The sequence below is a fragment of the Meriones unguiculatus genome, chromosome 4 (genome assembly GCF_030254825.1).
Source record: "Meriones unguiculatus strain TT.TT164.6M chromosome 4, Bangor_MerUng_6.1, whole genome shotgun sequence".
NCBI lineage: Eukaryota > Metazoa > Chordata > Mammalia > Rodentia > Muridae > Meriones > Meriones unguiculatus.
Window position 1 is genome coordinate 126,532,155 of NC_083352.1, and position 21,837 is coordinate 126,553,991.

Consider the following 21,837-nt stretch of genomic DNA (forward strand, 5'->3'; position numbering starts at 1 on the left):
GTCTCCTATTGTCTTTCCATTCCTCTCCTGTGCTGTCCCTGAGTGGATGGGTTCTATTGTAGATACAGTGCTTGGGTCAGGCTCCCAGTAGTTATTAATTGTGTGCGTGTGGGTCTTTTCTTCTTTACTTAAATGTGCTTTCAATTTTTTATTTCTCTTAAGCCATTAGGTTTCATTATATGCTAATGATTTTCTTGTTGTTGTTGAAGGGTTATTTTCCTTGTAAAATATTTTAAACTGCTCAGTCTTTGCTGCGGTTCTATCAGTTTATAGATAGATTTATTTAATACTAGTGTTTGGATACAAATCAATTAATGATTAATTTTATATACATTTTACATTTTTTGTGACAGGGTCTCCTGGAGCTGAAACTGGTCTCATACTCACCTTGTATTGCTGACAAGACCCTTGAACTTTTGATCCTCCTGCCCCTATCTCTTGAGTGCTGAGATTATAAATATTGGCCAACATGCCCAGTCTATGCTAAGTTAAGGCTGAAACTCAGGGGCTTCAAGCATGCTAGGCAAATACCCACTGAGCTACACTGTCTATGCTATTCATTACCAAATGTATCTCTGAGACATCTACATCTGTAGAAAAGAGGAAACAGATTCTTAGGGTCTACCAGCTCAAGGTCTACCAGCTGGCTTAGGACAAAGAGTTCAAATCCAGGTTCTGACAGTTAATTTTGTTAACTGCATAACTCACTCTGCTTGTTAAGTTTTGTAAGTCACTGCACTTCCAAGAGGAAGCATTTCTGAAGGGCTGGGATTGGTACTGAGTGTCCTTAGAGGATGTGACATGATACAAGGTCCCCAAACCTCTAGAGGTGACCACTCCTTCCACTGCCTCCCTTTTATTGCCTGGGCCTCTGGCCTCTGCCTGGAACCTCAGGACTGATGTAGGTGTCCTTGTTTTTGCTCTGGAATAGGGAACAGTGAAAAGTGCTTGTATTCTTATGGTAATTGCCGTCTTGAATGTTTCTGGAATGAAGTGATCTATTCCGGTCGGTGCCCGAATCCCGAATACTGCTGCGTTGTGGAGCACCATCCAACACGTGCATCACATAGTAAGAAGGAGAACAGTAAACCCCGAGCCAAAACAACGGCGGTGGACATACTCACCTCAGCAGTTTCCTGAACTTCATTAAAGCATCTTTGGTGGACTTCTGTGTTGCCTCTTTGTATAGGTCACCAATAGTAGGCATTTGTTGAAAGGGTGTATGTATCTAGTTCACCATGCCTAGGATTCCCACAGCAGTGGAGTTAACCAGAAGAGGGGTGATTAATGGTGCAGACTGCATTTTTAGTTGTTTTTAAACAATACATTTGAAAACTATGTACACAGCATTTACACGGTATTGGGAATTACAGGTAATCTAGACATGATGTAGGTATATGGTTAGGGACTGCAATCCCTGGAAATGCCAAAATATGTGTACCCCAATTTTCTCACATAGCCCTCAATTGCTTTGTTTCTTATATATGTTATGAGGGGATATTGACTGTGTAAGATAGTAAGTAGATTTTATTGTGACATTTTCATCTCACCAATGGTATATTTTGATTGTGTTCATTCCCATTACTTTCTTATACTTTCTCCCCTGCGCCTTTAAGCTTCTGCAATAGCCCCTTTCAATATTTGTGTCTTTGTAATTTTCCTCTTTAGATTCCACATCTGTGAGAAAGCATGATGTTTGGTTTTCTGACCCTGGCTTATTTCACTTACATAATAACTTCTACTTCTGCCCACTTTCCTTAAAATAAATTATTTCTTTGTCCATTTATTCTATATTTTCTTCCTTCCTACTTTCTTACATTTGGTTTCTGACACAACCTCTCACTCCATAGCTCAGGACAACCTGGAACTCACTATGGAATCCAAGTGGCCTTGAACTTGTGACTCTCCTCCTGCTCCAGCCTCCTGAGTGTAGCAGTTACCAGTATGAGTTACCACACCTGACTGTCCCACATTGTGTTCTTCCGTTCATAAGCTGGTGGACACTCAGGCTGTCTTCATGAGTTGGCTGCTGTGAGGAGCGCTGTGATAATCACTGAGAAGCAGGTAGCCATAACACGTGCCTCCTTAGCTTGCTGCCAGTGTGTGCCCAGGACCAGGATGGCCATGTAGTGGCAGTTCTAGTTTTAATTGTTTAGGGGGAACTTCCATAGTCATCTCTGTGGTGGATGCACTAATTTACATTCTCAGAAGCAGGATGTAGGAGCTCTGTTTCCCTTTCACCCTCTCCAGGTTCTTATTTTCTCAACGATTGCTAGTTTTAATATAAAAAAATTACCAAAATCTATAGCCATCAGGAAAGTGCAAACCCAAATCCTTCATGTGCTTCAGGTCATGTCTATGTCACTTGTCATACATACTGGAATGGAAGCATATATAAATAGTGTGTAAATGACTGCACACACTGCCAGGGGAGGGTCTACTACATATTAGAGGCAGTGCAAGCTTTTGCTCTCACCCATTCTTGAACATGTCTTTAGACCATTGATTGGGCCTAATGATCAAGGAAAACCATGTGTACATAGGCTGTGTGACATGGCGATGACAAGCATCTGTGCTGAGAAAGCATCAGCACAACTGAGTGAATGAACTCATCCATCACAGAGTTAGTTACTCTTCCTTGTTGCCATGACAAAGTGATTGACAAGAAGAGCTTAAGGGAAAAAGGGTTTCTTTTGGCTCACAGTTTGAAGAGACAGCCCGTCATCAAGAGGAAGACATGGGCAAGAGCGTGAGGTGAATCTGTGTCCATAGTCCACAAGCAGTGTGAGGTGAATGCTGACATTTGCCACCCCACCACCTGCCACCTCATTTTCAGTGTGGGACCTCAGCCCGTGGAGTGGGGCCTCACAAGGTCAGGGTGGGCCTCTCTTCCTCAGTTGAGCCTCTCTAGACACATCCTTATAGACACATCCATTATTCCTCATTAATGCCCCATTTGGTTTTTGGGTCAGGAGAATGAGGACACCCAAGTCCAAAGCCACAAAAGTACAGCTCTTCCTGACCAGCTCTGCACCACGTTATCGAAGGGACCACAAGGAGCTCCCTCTATCACACACACACATGCCTTTGAGCACCCTTTAGTGACTTGCAGAATTAACACCAAGAATATGCAGCAGGGAAGCTGGGAATACTCCATATTAGTGGCAATGGACACTAATATGAACACTAAGGTTATAGCTATGTTGCTTGAGGAATTGCTTAGAACACTGAGGTTGCTGGGTTGTTAAGAAGAGGAAACAAGGTTCCATGAGGGAAAGATCTGTTCAGGAGTAAGTGCAGCATTAGAGGAACAAGAACCGGGAAGAAAATGGCATTGGAGGGCTCTCTGAGCACCAGCCCTGTACTAACCAAGCACAGGTTGCTCTGAGTGTTGGGCTGAGCCTTTCCTCAGGGATGCAAGAACAGAGGTTCCCTGAACCCTGGTCTGAACATCATTCATTCTCATTTCTTCAGCTCCCTTAGCAGGAGCAAGGTGGCTGCTTCTGCAGCTAGTAGTGCATTCTTGTCATTTTTCAACTTTCCAGCAAAAATAAGAACTTCCCTCCATTAACTATCCTCTGTCTCCATTATTTATGTGAGGTCTCCTTCCTGACTGGACCCTCCTGGTACAGAGGTCAAGAGAATCTGCATGGCAGAGCTTACAAGAAAAGACAGTGACCAGACAATGTGTGGGACAGAGAATGTTGAATGGGCTGCCCAATTTTTACACTAAGGTAAATCAAAGCATGAGGTACTAGGTGTTCAGTAATTCCTTCAAAAAATTTTACAGGAAAGAGAATACCAGCCAGTACCCCTGTAATCCCAGCACTCAGGAAATTAGGGTCAGGCAAATCTCTTAGAGTTTGAGGCCAGCCTGGTCTGAAAAGCAAGTCCCAAACCACCAAGGCTACACAGACAAACCATGTCTTATAAAACCAGGAGAGAGAGAGAGAGATTGAGCTAGTCTGAGAAGGGATCTATTTTCCAGTCCTACAGCTCTACCATGGTGGCTGCTGCCTCTCGTCATACTGTGAAGTTTCAATCTGAGGACAGCCACAATCAGTATCATGGACTAAGGAAGCAATGGTAAAATGAGTCTCAGCTTAATTATTGAAGGAGCTGAGAAAGCCAAAGCTTGGTGAGGAACAGATGATATTAGCTCATTTCCATGGGTGATGGCCAGGATCTGAAGGCACCCCAGGACTTCAGTGCAGGGCTCTGCTGGACTCCTGATGTCTGTCTGTGGCAGTCACAGAGAAGTGGTTAGTGGTGAACCTGGCCTCTGGGGTTAGTTTGTTCAGCAATGACAGAAGTGGGGAAGGAGAGCTGTTATGAAATTGGGGACTGTGAGGAACACCTGAAAACTGCACCTTGTCCTTACCACCTCTCACTGGTGACAAGGACAGCACACAATGGCTACCTCCTCTGATGTTTGCTGTCCCCAGAGATCATTCACATTTAAAATGGTGGCTGCAAAGTGACACTCAAGTCCATAGAGGGAAGGAAGCTGAGGAGAAGAATTTCATTCTAGCCAGGGCCTCTTACCTGCCTGGATATTCTTCAAAATGTCACAAAGCAGAATGTTTGACAGGGACAGGTGGCCCTCACACTCCTCCTTTTGGAGAATGTATTTATTGGATTCTTTTCTTCCTGAGAGATCGTCACTGCCTACCATGCCTGGGTATGGGAAGGAGGTTGGCTTTCAGGGTGAGAGCTGATGTACTCAGGGCCTAGTAAGAAATACCTACTCTACAAACTTATGCTTAATCTTGGGAAGTATTGTAAAACTTACCCTTTGAAAATTTCATGAATGTATTGTCTCTTGATCTTCTTTACTCCTCCACCACTGTCTCTCAGCTCTCCCACACCTTTTTAAAGAGACACGTGTTATGTAGCCAAGGCTGACCTAGATCTGGTCTCCTTATGTAGATGAAGGCAACCTTTAACTTCTGAGCCTCCTGCTTCTACAGGTGTGTGCTAACATGGCTTATTTTATGAAGGTCTGATTGGGGGTTCAACCCAGGGTCTTGAGTGTTCTGAGCAAGTCTTCAAGCAACTGAGTCATATCCTTGGACTTCCTACTAATTTAATTTTTATTTCACAAAAAGATTTGTTTTTATTTTTAATTGTGCGTGCCTGCGTGCGTGTGTGTGTGTGTGTGTGTGTGTGTGTGTGTGTGTGCATGTGAGTGTTGTTGTACTTGGAAGCCTGAAGATCCCCTTGGTTAGGATGCTTCTTAGGCCTCCAGCCTCCATGTGGGTGCTGGGAATTGAACTCAGTTCCCTTATAACAGTGTGTGGGGGGGTATTTTCTATACAGGGTTTCTCTGTGTAGACTTTGCATTTTCTAATTGCTTTGTAGACCAGGCTGGCCTTAAACTCACAGCAATAGGCTTTTGTCTGCTTCCCTGAGGACAGTATGCATTCTTTAATGCTGGGCCATCTATCCAGTTCTGATGTGATATTGGAAGATTCCTTCTTCTTCTCCTCCTCCTCCTCCTCTTCCTCCTCTTCCTTCTCCTTTTCCTCCTCCTCATCCTCTTCTTCTTTTTGTTTGCTATGCAATATTGGAAGATTTTTTTCTAGTCTTCCTCCTCCTCCTCCCTCTCCTTCTTCACCTCCTTCTCTTTTTCCATCTCTTTATTCTCCTTGCTCCTTCTCCTGTAAGCTTCCTCCTCCTCCACCTCCTTCTTTGCTGTGCTAAACCCAGGGCTCCAAGAGTCAACTTTTTCTGGGTTTCAATGTGTTTCATCAAGTATTTGGAGCAGATGAGCCATGGGGGTCCATTTACCCATCGATTTATATGGTGCTGTACATGTGGAAATCACACAGAAATCAAATAGATGATGTAACCCTGAGAGTTCAGCTCCCTCACTTGGCAGGGTAGTTGCATTTTCACTCACACATTTTAGAGCTCACCATCCAATCTCTGAAACCATTAGACTAGGGAGCTTCCTTTCAACCATCAATTCCCAAGTACATGATGGTACCTGGAAAGCCACACTCTGCTGCTAGGTCCACTCTGTGCATGTTTAGGTACTACTGTGCCTTTAAAAAAAAATCCCAGAATAGAAATAAGTATGGTTGATCCTCTCAGGTGCAAGGCACAAGAGACCTGGTAAGGGAGAAGAGGAAGATGCTGTGTGAACACCTCCAGACACAGCTCAGATACTATGGCCTGTTCATGGACACATAGATAGGCCACTTTCACCCTGAGCAGGAACCAAAGAAAACAAATTGAAATGACAAGGTGTTATCACTTTCTGCTTTGGAAATAACAGGACTATTATTTTATCGATAATCCCTGATTTTTGAGAAGATTTCTTGTCCATATGTATATGTGTGTGAGTGTGGCTTTGTGCACATGAGGGCAGTGCCTAAGGAGGCCCTCCAAGGCTTTGATTCCTTGGAGCTGGAGTTTCTGAAGGTTGTGGTTTGGCTGACTTGAGTGTAGGGAACTGAACCTGAGTCCTCTGCAAGATCAGCACATGCTCTTAACCCTCAAGGTATCTCCACAGTCCCAACCCAGAGTCACTTGCATAGGGAGAGAGCAGTACTCTTATAAACAACAGGCTGCCACATCCTTTTGGCAGGGTGCTGGCCAATACACAGAGGGTGCTAGCCAAGCACATTTATTTTGTGCTTGGCTAGAGTCCTTACAAGGAGAAGGCAATTTGGACAGAAATACAAGAAAATGTAGTAGGTGATGGAGGCAGAGGTTGAAGCTGTGCAGTTGTAAGCATGCCAAAGGCCGACAGCAGCAAGGGACCAGCAGAGAGCACACAGCACACACACCTCTGGGTCTCTGGAGGAGCCTGCATTGTCACCATTTTTATTTTGAACTTGTAGCATTCAGGATAGTGGAGAAAAAAAAAAAACTCTGTTTTTACTACTCCATTGTGGTGTTGAATGGCAGCCCTAGCAATCAAACAGACCAGCATTTCAAGTTATTACAAGGCCATGCTGCATCTGTGATGGTTACATTCCCTGTCAGCTTGCCTGGATTGGGAAGTGTCTCTGAGACTAGTGGAGCACACCTCTGAGCGTGTCTGTTGAGGGCATGCACAGAGAGGATTATGGAAGATGGGCTTGCCCTGACTATGGGTAGCACCATCCCATAGGCCAGAGACCAAAGTGAAGTCAGCTTGCTTTGTGTTCTCTTTCTCCCTGCTTCCTGGCCACCACAATGTAGGCAGCTCTGCTATTGTCCCTTGCCATGATCCTCCATCTGACCATGACTCAGAAACAATGATTGAAACTTCTGATGTTTTGAGGCAAAAGAAGCATCTTCTCCCATTAAGCTGCTTCTCTTCAGTATTTTCTCACTGGGATGTGAAGTCTAGATAACATAGTATCTTTAGCTGCTCATGATTGTGCAGTTGGAATAGGCATGATCTATCTTCCTTCTGGGTAAGCAATTTTATAAGCCATGTTAGGAAGCAAATTCTCTCTGCATTCACCTGCATGTTTTTGTCACCAAGAATTCCTTTGAAGAAAACAAAAACAAAAAAACAAAGAAGGTATGTGTTGGCTGCACCATCCCAGGGAACTTCAACTCCTAGTCCAGACAAATAAATAGAATAGAGCTAGAATAGAGCACTATTGTTCCATCCTAAAAATATTGAATAAATATTGGCATGAGTCGTCAACTGCTAATGTGTGATATTAGCCCTTTGCAAACTCTGAACAACCCAGTGTTGAGGAGGTGAGCGCCAGGACACTGACTTACAGACTCACCCATAAAAAACAAACAAAAACAACAACAAGAATAAACAACTGAGGACATAATGTCCTATAGGAAGTGGTAGTCTTTCTGGGTGGGTCAGGTTTACCCCTCACCCCAAAACAAGTATAAAAGATCACACTAGTCTCTGTCTGGCTCAGCTCAAACCAGCTCCAGGGATCCCCTCACCAGGGGAGCATCCCCGGAGTACAGTTGCCCTTTCCCTAGTAAACTCTGCAATCTTAGGGATGCTTAAACCCTTGTATATATTCTGGCATCTTACAAATATATTTACAGCAGACTGACTTCTGGGGAACATGGGCTGCCAAGAAGGGCACACCCCTCTCCTGGACATGTCTTTTGGGGCACTGCATTCATGTGGTGCACAGAACCCATATACATAAAAAGAAAAAGAGGGTTTTTAGAAATTTACGAGAACCATGTGCTTAACTGATTCAAAATCCATAGGAAGTGAAACACAGAAAAACCTGATTTTATTTTTAAATAAAGATCACTAGACAACCTAAAATTTGAAAGTGTCAGAAGGTGGCCCCTCAAAACCCAGTCAGTGTTCTCTTCTTAGAATTTTAACGTTTCTCATGGAAGGGGATGATTGCTGTGAGGGAAGAAAAAACATTTCCTGTTTCTTATCCACCCCTATTCCTGACTAATAGTGCTGCAGGCAGGGGTAGCACTTTCTTCTGGGAATCCACACACAGAATAAAGAGCCTAAGAGCTGTGGGCTCAGCCTGCCCCTCCTGTACTCAGCAGTGAGTCTCCTGTGCAGAAGGCGTCTCTGCAATCCTCCACCCCGCCCCATAGCCCCGCAGGAGAATGTAGCCACTTGCTGTCTCCCACAGTTCTTCGGGGGATCCAATGCCATTTGTTTCCCAAGCTACAGTCTCAGGACTAATGTTTAAAGATGTTTTAACTCTGTGCAGCCCTCCTGCCATTTCTAATGAAATAGTTGACTGTCCAAGGAAGCCATTGTGTCGCTCAGAGCTTGCTGGAATGGAACATTCTGCAATTCTCGGGCGTTCGAAAGACAAATGATAACCTTGTAAAGGAACTTAAAAATATCGGTCAAGTCTGCCAAACAGGAAGGACTAAGACTTAGAAGGTTTGAGAACCTTACAAATTCTTCCCGATTATTTCAGAGACCAAGGATGGGAGGGTCTTGGTTCCGCAGAGGATTAGCATCCGGAGAAATTAACAGTACCCAACTCTCACCCAAGGTACCTCAGTTGGACCCAAAGGCCAGGTAGTGGTGGCTAACACAACAGATTTTAAAGAGAGGTGGTGGCGTATCCGGCTGGGTCAGCTGATGGCCCCAAAGAAGATTTGAAGAAAATCGATGGTGGCTGACCCCATCTAGTTCAGTTCAGACCAGCTCGGGAGACGGCCTCACCAGGGGCGCATGCCCAGACCGCAGTCACCTTTCCCCTGGTGAAGTTTGCAATTTTAGGGGCCATTTAAACTCTTGTATATATTCTTGAGTCATGTATCTTTACTTAGACAGACTGACTTGTGGGTAAAATGGGCTGACAAGAAGGTCACACCTGTTTCCTGGTAGTTTACATCTTGGAGGAGGAGAAAGGGAGAGGGTGACAGAGAGAAAAGAGCCATAATACATTTGCCTACATGATTCTGGGCCATTTCTGCTTGGATCAAGCTGGATTCTGCTGTAAAGTGTGCACCTTGGTTTACCCTGCTGAGTTAAGGAAACTCGTGGCTGCTTTCTGTACTGCTGTGTCCTGTCTGAGTTCTTGTCTTTTGGGAACACAAGGGCTAGGACTGCTTCAGCAGTCTAGAGGAGAGAACACTCAAGATGGCCTTGTCCTAGTTAAGCTTTTCTCTTGCTATGAGGAAAATCCTGACCAAAAGCAACTTGTGAAGTCTTTATTTGGCTTTGAGATTAAAGACCATCATTGATTTAAGCCAAGGCAGGAATTCAAGGCAGAGTCCTGGAGACAGGAATTAAAGCAGAGACCATGGGAAATATATTCTACTTACTCTGTCTCTCTGCCAACCTAGCTTACATCTATGGCTAAAAATGGTATTGCCCACAGTGGCTGGAGATCTCCTGTGTTAAATTACAATCAAGACCATGACCCATAAACAGGCCCACAGGCCAGTCTGATGGAGCCAATCCTTAGCTGAGGTTCTGTCTTCCCAAGTGTGTCAAGTTGAAAACCAAGATCACCCCCACACTCCTTGTAACCAGTCTTCCTAAGGCTGAGTGGGGCCAGCACTAAGATTCTGTGAAGCCAGCTCCAAGAAGAGAGCCAAGGCTGCCATCAGCAGTGGAATCAAGAAGAGTCTGTAGTTTGTCCAGAAAGATATCCAGGCTGGGGTGTCTTTCTTAGACCCCTTACCTGGATCTCCATGTAACCTTGCTGAGGCAGCTGAGGTAAAGAAACTGTACAGAATTAAAGATTAGGGATCATGGAAATGAGTCTGACTCTATAGATAATCCCAATCAGTTGTGCCCACGCTGGTGGCAAAACCTCAGACTTCTGTAGCCTTTCATCTTCTGTGTATCTGGAGTGACTGGGAAGCACAGTGGGTTGGACTGAGTGTTTTGCTCTGTGGACTCCAATCTGTTCACTGCTGAGACTGATCCTAGAGAGAGCAGGATTCACTCTAAGATCACACAAACAGTGGGCTCAGCTGGGACAGTGAGCTGACTAACTTCTATCTTTCTTGGCTTCAATGCAAAGATTCTTCCTAAAACAGAGCATTTTATGCAGTGGGAGGGCTTTTCTTTGATAGAGAATAGCTTGATAAACTCACTCTGCTGAAAGTGTGGGCAGTGTCCTCTCTTAGTTCCCATGGAGAAGAGCACCTGGAGAAAGGAGCTCGTCTGGCTGGAGCGAAGGCTGTTCAGAGTGTGTCCTGCTCTTCCAGAGGACCCGAGTGCAGTGCCCAGCACCCATGGTGCCTGACACCTGCCTGTAACTCCAGCTGCAGAGGATCTAATGCCTCTTAGGGCAACTGCATTCATGTACACATACCCACACACAGGAATGCATATGCATGTAACTAAAAAGAAAACAATCCTCTTTTATGTGTTTTTTTGTTTGCTTGCTTATTTGTTTGAAACAAGTTTCCTCCATGCAGTCTTGGCTGTCTTAGATCCAGCTGCCTCTGCCTCTGCCTCTACCTCTGCCTCTGCCTCTGCCTCTCAAATTTTGAGATTAAAGGCCTGTACCACCATGCCCAGCTAGTACTTATTTTAAAAGTGTTTATTATTATTATTATTTTATTTTAAAGTAGATCATCTAAGCTACCTTAGAATCATGACATCTGTGATTGGATATGTGCAATTGCTGTGTGGAGGCCAGAGGTCCAGGTTGGGTGTCATTTCTAAAGAGCCATCAGCTTGTGTTTTAAGACAGGTTCTCTCACTATCCTGGACAAAGCTGATTAAGTCAGGCTGGCTGGCCAGTGAGCCCCAGGGCTCCAGAGTGCCTGTCTCCAATTTCTCAGCACGAAGATTTTAAGTGTGAAATACCATGCCCACCGATAATTTTGATTTTGAAACAGTGTGTAACCTTGGCTGTCCTGGAACTCCATATGTTGACCAGGCTAGACTCAAACCCAAGGAGATCCACCTGCTTCTGCCTCCCGATTGCTAGGATTAAGGGTGGGCCCCTGTACTGTGCTTCTGCCTCTTTTACATAGATTCTGTGGCTCATACTTGGATCCTCGTGCTTGTGTGGCAAGTGGTTTAGTGGACGAGCTGTCAGTGTAGGACTTTGTAGACCATGGCAAGAGTCGTGCAGTGTTGAGGATACTTAAATGTATTAACACTTTGCACATAATATTTTCATGAATTGTTTGAAATGATATATACATCGATGTATTTTGAGCATGCTCACCCCTACTCCTTTCCCTGACTTCTCTCAGAACCATGCCCCACCTCCCCATCTTCCTTTCAAATTCATGTCTGTCTTTGTTAAAAAAATATTTTATTATAGTGTGGCGGGGGGTGAGGGGCTGTGGGTGTTTTGTCTGCATGTGTGTCTGTGTACCACCTGGACCACTGAGTCAAAAAGAAGTGGTTGGAATCTCTGGCATGGGAATTGCTGACAGTTGTGAGCTGTCATGTGGGTTCCTCCAGAAGAGCAGCCTGTGATTTTAACCACTGAGCAGCCTCTCCAGCCCCACCCTTTTAATAATAACTCAGCTAGTCCAATTTGTGTCCATAGAGTCACAGATGTGGGGATGTTCAATGGAGCATAGACAATCAACTAGGGGCCACTCTAAAAATAAAAAAAAAAAAGAATCTCCCCATCTTAGCTGCCATGAAATGAAATGTGAACAGCTTCTCAGTTACAGCTTTGGGCTCATAAGTTCCTTTACCTTCAGAGTAGAGGATTCTGAGTTGGCTTTTGATAAAGCCTGACATATTTTACAGTGATATAGTCTGGCCATTTAAGGAGTTAGTCTTGTTGGTCCTTGAGTGGATAAGGGAGTGTAAGCTTAGGAGTGTGGTCAGTGCTGTGAGTGTGGAGGCCTAGGGCTGGGGAGGCAGATTGTACCTGTGGACCTCTGAGAACACGTGTCCCAGCTGATTACAGGCAGCAGGCATCCAGAGCTCTCACCCAGTATCTTGTGTTTTTCTAGACACAGGTCAACACCCTGGATTTCCTAAAGCCATGAAGACTGCAGTGTTGGCCATGACTCTGCTGCTGCTTCAATCCCAGGTCATTCCAGGTAACCTAGCCCCTTTCAGAGGAGGGACAGAGTTGGTGAGTGGGTCTGGGTGGGTGGTGGGATGGGTATGAGGTTATTTGTCTGGGGCAATGGGAAGAGCCTCACATCTTGGGATCCAACCTGCTGGGCCACTGATTTCTCTGTGTTTCCATTTTCTAATTTCTAATATTTATGTAACAAAAAATTAGGTGGAAAGGTCAGGACAGGGAACACTGAAATTTTGGTGTGCAATAAAGGCAGCTCCTTTGTTTTCTGTAATTCATTAGAGAGTACCAGAACCTTCTATTCTGTTGGTAGGAAAGTTGAAAGTTAGAGTTGCAGGGATTGCATATAAATCTGTAGCCAATTACATCAGCCTCTTATGATCTGTGTTACAGTTCTGGCTTGGAAAAAGGGTTAGGCCTCCAGGGTTTCTACCTTCATCCTCCCCTTTCTTCTTCCCTTAATAGCATCTGGATTCAGGAGACAGTGGATACGTCATTACTCAGTTAAATACGATTTATTTTAGAATACTGGGTTTGTGTTTGTTTGTTTCTCGTTTGTTTGTTTGTTTGTTTGTTTGTTTTTGTGGGTCTCTTTGTGTAACAGCCCTGGCTGTCCTGGAACTCACTTTGTAAACTAAGCTGGTTTTGAACTCATAAACTTTAGACTAATTGTTCTGAGTCACACGTTGAATCTATTGCTGTCCTCATTCTTCTTGCAGGACAAACTCCCAGTCAAGGCAAAGGGAGAGCATTAGATCTGAGGTGTTGATCTTTGTTAAATTGTCTTTCTTGTCTTTCATAGCTTCCTCAGTCTCTTGTGTGATAGGATGCTTCAGGCTTGTTTTGTAGTTTCTTGACAAAAATGGTCTCCACAATTCTTCCTTCTAATTTTTAAGCTTTGTAGTCACCAGAGTCATGGAATAAACCTTTTTAAAAATAAGCACCCATGAATTCCTACTGGTGCTTCTGATTTAAATTCACAACCTACTTCTATATTCCCTTGTTTCTTTCTCTTTTTGCCATGGTTTGCATGGAACCCAGGGCCTCATGATGTTATGGAATTGCCCTGCCACTGAGTCACACACCAGGCAGCTAGGAATGATAGGATAGACCCTCTTCCTCCTTTCGCTGTCTTTCCACAAATACCTCTGCAGCAACTTGGTCTCAAGCCCTGGACCATGTCCGCACATGTTCTCAGTATGCTCCATCTTTATGCTGTGCTGTCTTTTGTCAGGACCTGTAGCCACTGAGTCTTTTACACAATCATTTTATGTTTGTATTTTTGTGGTTCATGATGAAGCCCCACTCTGTCACTGAGCTCTGCTGGCCTGATTTTAACTTGTCATTTAGTTAGAGTTCTACAAGTCACTGTTCACTTAACAGTTATTTCTGTGTCCAATTTGCTGGTCTGAGGCTCTGTGTCTGTTAGAGTCCTTAGGAAGGACATGGAGGCGACATTTGTCCAGTTTCAGATGTGAAGAGTCCCTTGTTGTGCTTTGTCTTTGGAAGGTGTGAGTAGCTTGAATACATAACAAGAATATTTTCCTGGCATAAAGCATTATTTTCAATAAGTTTAACTGGCGCTCTAGTGTCCATGAATGTTGGTACCTCTTTTTGTGTGAGCGTGTGTGCATGTGTGTGTATGGGAGGGGGGAGTGGAGTATGGACTACTGAATTCATTCCTACAGTGATGCTCATATGTATGTGTGTTTAGTGCTGACCACTAGGGTAGCTGGCCAGGGAGCTGATCCCTGGAGAAAACTGCTTCTTCCCCTCTCAGCCACCATGAATTGCCTGTTGCTCTTCCTCTAGGCAGTGAGGCCCTGTGAGAGTTCTCCTATCCAGGCTGGTGTGTCTACTGGTGAGGTCATGTAGGTGTTTTTTTATGTAGCCATAATGTTAGAGGTTCATGGGCTTAGCATCCCAGTCACATCTAGAAGACAGTGCTTAGCAGCTGGTGTCCTGGTCCTCTGTCTCCTATTGTCCTGTCATTCCTCTCCTGTGCTGTCCCTGAGTGGGTGGGTTCTATTGATGTGGTATTTGGGTCAGGCTCCCTATGGTTATTAATTGTGTGCATTTTGATCAGTTGTGGGTTTTCTCTTCTTTATTTAAATATGCTTTTCACTTTGTATTTCTCTTAAGCCATTAGGTTTCATTATTTGCTAATGATTTTTTTTTTCTAGGTCAAGGATATTCTTTCTTTGTAATATATCTTAAACTGCTCATTCTTTGCTGAGGTTCTGTCATTCCGTAGCTAGGTGTATTTAATACAGGTGCTTATGCAAATTAATTACTAATTAAATTTATTTATATTTTGATTTTAGTTCTTATGATACAGGTTCTGATGTAGCAGAAGCTGATCACAAACTCACCGTGGGTTGTTCACATGGCCCTTGAACTCTTGATCTTCCTGACCTTATCTCCTGAGTTCTGAGATTAGTAATATGGGCCCACATGCTCAGTCCATGCTCTGCTAAGGCTGGAACTCAGTGCTTCAAGCATGCTAGGCAAGCACCAAAATGCCTATGTTGTTCATTTACCGCAGCCTTTTGAGACATCTATGTCTGTAGAAAAGAGGAGACAGAGCCTTAGGAAGGAAGTCACCAGCTCAAGGTCTACCAGCTGGCTTGGGACACAGAGTTCAAATCCAGGTCTATAGCTTCTGATGGTTCATTTTGTTAACCTCATAACCCACCATGCTTGTTAAGCCTTGTAAGTCACTGTGCTTCCAAGAGGAAGCATTTCTGAAGGGCTGGGATTGGTACTGAGTGTCCTTACAGGATATGAGATGATATGAGGTCCCTAAACCTCTAGAGGTGAGCTCTCCTTCCACTGCCTCCCTTTTATTGCCTGGGCCTCTGGCTTCTACCTGGAACCTCAGGACTGATGCAGGTGTCCTCGTTCTTGCCCTGGAATAGGGAACAGTGGAAGATGCTGGTTTACTCGTGGTATCTGCCGTCACGAATGCCTCAAGCATGAAGTAATTTATACAGATCGGTGCCCGCATTTCAAACAGTGCTGTGTGATACACAACCATCCAACGCGTATTTCACAGAATTTGAATTAGCACTCTAAAGCCCAAGGCTGAAAAAATAAAAATGAACCTACTCACCACAGCGGTTTCCTGAACTTCATTAAAGCATCTTTGTCTGACTTCTGTGTTTGACTCTTTGTATGGGTAACCAAAGGCCAACATGAGGCATTTGGTAAAAGGATGTATCCAGTTCACCTTACCTAGGACTTCTGCCTCAGTGCAGTTAACCAACTGCTTGGCAAAAATGTTCAGAAAAAAAATGTGTCATTACTGGTGCAGGCTACCTTTTCTAGTTGTTTTAAACAATACATTTGAGAACTATGAAAGTGGCGTTTACACTGTGTTAGGAATTACAGGCAATCTAGACATGATGTCGGTATATGGTTAGGGTCTGCAGTCCCTGGAAATGCCAAAATATGTATATCCAAATTCTCTCACATACTGTATGACACTGTTTGTGTGTAACTGTTTAACCCCCTCAGTTACTTTATTCCTTATATATATTATTAGGGTTTATTGATTGTGATAGATAGTAAATTTTATTGTGACATTTTCATCTGGTGAATTGTCTATTTTGATCATGTTCATCCCCATTACTTCCTTACACTTTCTCCCCTGCCCTCTTTAGCTTCCCTAATAGCCCCTTTCAATATTTGTGTCCTTTTGATTTTCTTCTTTAGACTCCACGTATGAGAGAAAGCAAGATGTTTGTTTTTCTGACCCTGGCTTATTTCACTTACATAATAACTTCTACTTCTGCCCACTTTCCTTCAAATAAATTTCATTCTTTATGATTGAATAACACTTCAATTTATTCCACATTTATTCCACATTTTCTTCCTTCCTACTTTCTTACATTTGGTTTCTGACACAAGGTCTCACTCCATAGCTCAGGACACCCTGGAACTCACTATGGAATCCAAGTGGCCTTGAACTTGTGACTCTCCTCCTGCTCCAGCCTCCTGAGTGTAGCAGTTACCAGTGTGAGTTACCACACCTGACTGTCCCACATTGTGTTCATCTGTTCATAAGCTGGTGGACACTCAGGCTGTCTTCATGAGTTGGCTGCTGTGAGGAGCGCTGTGATAATCACTGAGAAGCAGGTAGCCATAACACGTGCCTCCTTAGCTTGCTTCCAGTGTGTGCACAGGACTAGGATGGCCATGTAGTGGCAGTTCTAGTGTTAATTGTTTGCTGGGGACTTCCATAGGCATCTCTGTGGAGGAAGACGGGGCAAGAGCATGAGGCAGCTGGTGAATCCGTATCCATAGTCCACAAGCAGTGTGAGGTGAGTGCTGACATTTGCCACCCCCCCACCTGCCGCCTCATTTTCAGTGTGGGACCTCAGCCCGTGGAGTGGGGCCTCACATGGTCAGGGTGGGCCTCTCTTCCTCAGTTGAGCCTCTCTAGACACACCCTTATAGACACATCCATTATTCCTCATTAATGCCCCATTTGGCTTTTGATTTTTTTTGTTTTATTTCTGAAAAGCCACCTTTTAATAATTTATTCAAACCCAGTGAGTGTGAAAGAATAGAAACCTATGTCCCCTTGAGAATACCTTTACCAGAATAACAGGCCAGAGGCGCCTCTCCCATGGGAAACTGACATCCCTGTGTAGTCACAAAAGTGGGATCACAATTCATATGCATTCCCTCTTCCCACCCTCTCCTCCCATTCGCCGGTGACAGGTTCACACACCAAGGGGACTAGTTTCTGAAGCTGTGGAACAGAATGTCTAAGAAAAGATACTTATCCAAGTGCCAGATACCAGGAATAACTCAGGGGCAGTTTACATACACAAGATTCATATAAAAAGGGAAGTTTTGCTAATTGGAATCCAGAGGCAAATTTTATAAATGGCAGAGAATGCAGCTACTCATAGGAGATTGTTTAAGGAAATCAGAAACAAACAAAAAACAAACCCCAAAATCTTCCTACTGGGTACGCTCCTTCATTACAAAATTATGCAAGTAATGTCCATATAAATGAAGCCCAAGCATGCATATCTCTCTCTCTCTCTCTCTCTCTCTCTCTCTCTCTCTCTCTCTCTCTCTCCTCTGGACAGGAGAGCATAGTTAAAATTCTCTGGATGGAATGCATGCCTAGATCACTGCCCCTCTCTTTATGGAAAAAAAGGAAGGATGAGGTGGGTAACAGGGAAGGGATCTACCTCAGGAGAAAGTGGAGGAGATCCTGGAGCCCCACAGGGGCTGGGAGTGAGTTGGTGTGTCCTCAGTTAATAGGGGGTCTCAATAGCAAGTGGGTCTCAGATGCTGGAAATCCCTTGGGAGCCTGCAAGGTGGAGGTGTAAAAAAAAGGTTGGCCTGCTTCATTTCCCCAGCTAAGGCCTTAGGACCAAAGGTAGCAGTCAAGACATGATCAGTTGTGATTTTCAGGAAAGGATGCTTCTGGGATTGGACAGAAGTGCACAAACTGTGCCTTTTGTGGTCCTCCAAGGATGACCTCCCAGCCACATGGCCCTGTCCCTTGGCACTGCAGAATGTAGTGGGGTGTGGGAAAGAGAGGCTTCATGATGGGAACCAGCTCCTTCACCAAGAAATGCTATTGCTGAATAGCACAGTGGCTGGGGCACATTGGTGGGGGATTCAGAACAGCAAAGACAAAAGAAGAAGGGCCACCTGTGAGCTGCCTCAGGCCTGCCAGGCAAGTCTGAGTCTCCACCATTCTGCCAAGCAAGTGGGCATCTGCTTCATAGAACGAGGCAGGGGTGGGGCAAGAGAAAAGACCTGGGCATGAGGCAATGGGGCAGAAACAGGTTCCAGCCACAGAGCCGTATTTAGGGGATGGCCTGCCGAGTACCATTCCATGTTGAAAGTGCCAGGCAGCAGTACCTGTGGGCATCATGGTCCCAAGGCTGAGAGCTCAGGTTGGCTACTGGGTGAGAAATCAAGCTGTTGGTGTGTCGGAATGGTGGGGGCTTAAGATTGTCAAAGCCTGTCTGAAAGCTGGTCTGTGTGGACTCTAAGCTAGTCCTTAAGAGAGAAAAGACGGCAACCTTCCCAGGAGGCATCACCAGCATCCCTGGAGTACTTCCCCATGCCTGACTCTGGTCTTGGAGCTCTGCAGGGAAAGGAACACCATGACTCCCGGTAGTGTTAATCTATCTAAAACATGGGGGAAGGGGTAGCTGAGGAAAATTGTGCCACCCATTACCACCCCTCCCTTTCACCTGCACACACTGGGCCAGAGAAGGCAGAAGGACATAGGACGCTGGAGGCAGGGCCAGCAGAGTCCCTGGTCCTCAGTCACTGGGCGTCAAGAAGTCAGTGAATCTTGCCCAGCTGGATTCTCCTCCACACTTCCGGGCTGTAAAGATGTTGGAGCCCAGAACGCCGGCCATAGGGAAGATCCCGCTAATGATCATGCAGATGTGGTGATGAACCTGGATAGCATCTGTGTACTTGACTGTGATGGGCCTGAGGTCATAGCGGAACCAGATGGTGGGGATGATGCAGCCCGCGTGGCTGTAGGCAACGTGCTCCTTGGTGAACACTGTGTATTGGTAGGAGTGGAGTAACGTTGCTTGCCACTCCTGTCCTCATACACTGTGGGCACAACCTTCAAGATGTAGTCACGGGAGGCCAGGGGTTTGGAGGTGAGTCTGTCTGCTCCTCCCAGAGCATTGAAGGCTCCGTGAACATTCCGGACCTGTAGTGTATCCCCGAAGGAGAGCTTGTGGATGATATGCCTCATGTCCGGGTTCTGTGGCTGAGCTGTGGCACTGTGCCCACGCCACACGTGGAAGTTGCTGGGGACCTGGCTGATGCTAACGTGGCCCTGGAAGAGGCTGCCGGCTTCGCTGTTCAGTGGGATCTCGATGGAGGTGTTGATGTGGCCCACTTCGTGCCTGCCCATCTCATCTTGAATGTCAAGCCCGACCAGTTCACAGTGCATACTGGGTAAGCTAAAATTGAGGCTGACGTCCATTTTTCCTCCGCTGTCCTTGTCTGGGTCATCAATGTAGAGCTCATCCACCACTTCTGTCGTGATGAATCCAGTAAACACTTAATAGGAAGAGGATGAAGAGGCAATAGCAGATGAGATAATGGCACCAGTGTACGTTGGCTGTGTGAGATCCTTGGGCACCTTCCTGTAGGTATCAAACCTCCTGAAGTCAAAGGGCATCGTGCCACTGAGCCGGTGGGATCGTTGCAGGACAGGCGGGCCACAGCCATTTGGCCTTTGGATCAGGAGGATGAGGACATCCAAGGTCCAAGGCTACAAAATACAGCCCTTCCCCACCAGCTCTGCACCGCATTATCCAAGGGACCACAAGGGGGCGCCACAACACAAATGCAATTGCGCACACGTCATTGGCTTGCAGAATTAACACCAGACTGGCAGATAAGAGAAAATGGGGTTCCAGGCAGGGCAAGGTCTGTTTAAGAGTAAGTACAACATTAGAGGAACAAGAACCGGGAGGAAAATGGCATTGGAGGGCTCTCTGAGCACCAGCCCTGTACTAACCAATCACAGGGTTGCTCTCGGTGCTGGGTTGAGCCCCTTCCTTAAGGATGCAAGAAGAGAGGTTCCCTGAGGCCTGGTCTGAACATTCATTCATTCTCATTTCTTTAGCTCCCTTAGCAGCAGCGAGGTGGCTGCTTCTGCAGTTGGTAGTGTGTGGAGAGCCGTGGGACACAGCTACAGACAAAGCCAGCCTGAGAGACAGTCCCGGATGCTCCAGGGAACCCGGAAGCCTCCAGCACCTGGACGCAAATGGCCTCTTGCTAAAGCAACACACCTGCGGCCAAGCTTGACGAGCTGAGTTGGATCACCAGGACTCACACTGTGGTGTGGAGAGCTGCTTGTTAAGCTGCTTTGTTGTGTTTTCTCCTGGGGAAGTAGCTTTTGAAAAAAGGTTAGGTGGTTCCACACCTTTTTGTTTTTGTGTTGATGTTACTTGCTTGCCTATAAGTAATGAACCTCACTGCTTAATAAACCCTCAATGCTTCACTCAGACTGACAGCCCCCTCAAGCCGATCCCGTGTGAAGTGTGATTTGTCCTCACTCCCCACTCAGGTACTGTTCGACTCTGCTGGCGGGCCCCGGCAGTAGTGCATTCTTCTCCTTTTTGAACTTTCCAGCAAAAGTAAGAACTTCCCTCCATCAACTATCCTCTGTCTCCATTATTTATGTGAGGTCTCCTTCCTGACTGGACCTTCTTGGTATAGAGGTCAAGAGGATCAAACATGGTAGAGTCTACAAGCCAAGATAGTGAGCAAACCATCTGTGGGACAGAGAATATTGAATGTTCTGACCAAGATTTACACAAAGGTAAGTGAAAGCATGAGGTCCTAGGTGTTCAGAAATTCCTTCAAGAAGTTTTATAAGAAAGAGAATACCAGCCAGGAGCCGTGGTGTAGGCATGTAATCTTAGCACTGGGGGAAGCAGAGGCAGGCAGATCTCTGTGAGTTGAAGGCCAGCCTTGTCTACAAAGTAAGTGAAGGACAGCCAATGCAAATAGAGAAAACATGTCTCTAAAAACTAGAAAGACAGAGAGACAGAGAGAGAGAGAGAGAGAATGAGATGGTCTGGGAAGAGATCCAGTGTCCAGTCCTACAGCTCTACCACGGTGGCCTGCTGCCTCTCGTCATCCTGTGAAGTTTCAGTCTGAGGACAGCCACGATCAGCATCATGGACTAAGGGATCAATGGTAAAATGAGTCTCAGCTTAATTGTTGAAGGAGTTGGAAAAGCAAAGATTTGGTGAGGAACGGAGGATATTAGTTCATTTCCAAGGGTGATGGGCCAGGAACTGAAGGCACCCCAGGACTTCAGTGCAGGGCTCTGCTGGACTCCTGATGTCTGTCTGTGGCAGTCACAGAGAAGTGGTTAGTGGTGAACCTGGCCTCTGGGGTTAGTTTGGTCAGCAATGACAGAAGTGGGGAAGGAGAGCTGTTATGAAATTGGGGACTGTGAGAAACACCTGAAAACTGCACCTTGTCCTTACCACCTCTCATTGGTGACAAGGACAGCACACAATGGCTACCTCCTCTGATGTTTGCTGTCCCCAGAGATCATTCACATTTAAAATGGTGGCTGCAAAGTGACACTCAAGTCCATAGAGGAAAGGAAGCTGAGGAGAAGAATTTCATTCTAGCCAGGGCCTCTTACCTGCCTGGATGAGACTCATACTCCAACCAAGGACTATTCATGGAGATAACCTAGAACCCCTGCACAGATGTAGCCCATGGCAGTTTAGGGTCCAAGTGGGTTACATAGTGATGGGAAGAGGGACTGCCTCTGACATAAACTGATTGGCCTGCTCTTTGATCACCTCCCCCTGAGAGGGGAGCAGCCTTACCAGGCCACAGAAGAAGACAAAGCAGCCATTCCTGATGTGATCTGATAGAC

At 45.5% G+C, this 21,837-nt stretch overlaps 1 pseudogene; it reads right to left on the minus strand.

Annotated features, from left to right (window-relative positions):
* Window positions 1-18,746: 18,746 nt before the first annotated feature.
* On the minus strand, window positions 18,747-19,647 carry LOC110540317 (endoplasmic reticulum-Golgi intermediate compartment protein 1-like; annotated as a pseudogene).
* Between the last annotated feature and the right edge of the window lie 2,190 nt (window positions 19,648-21,837).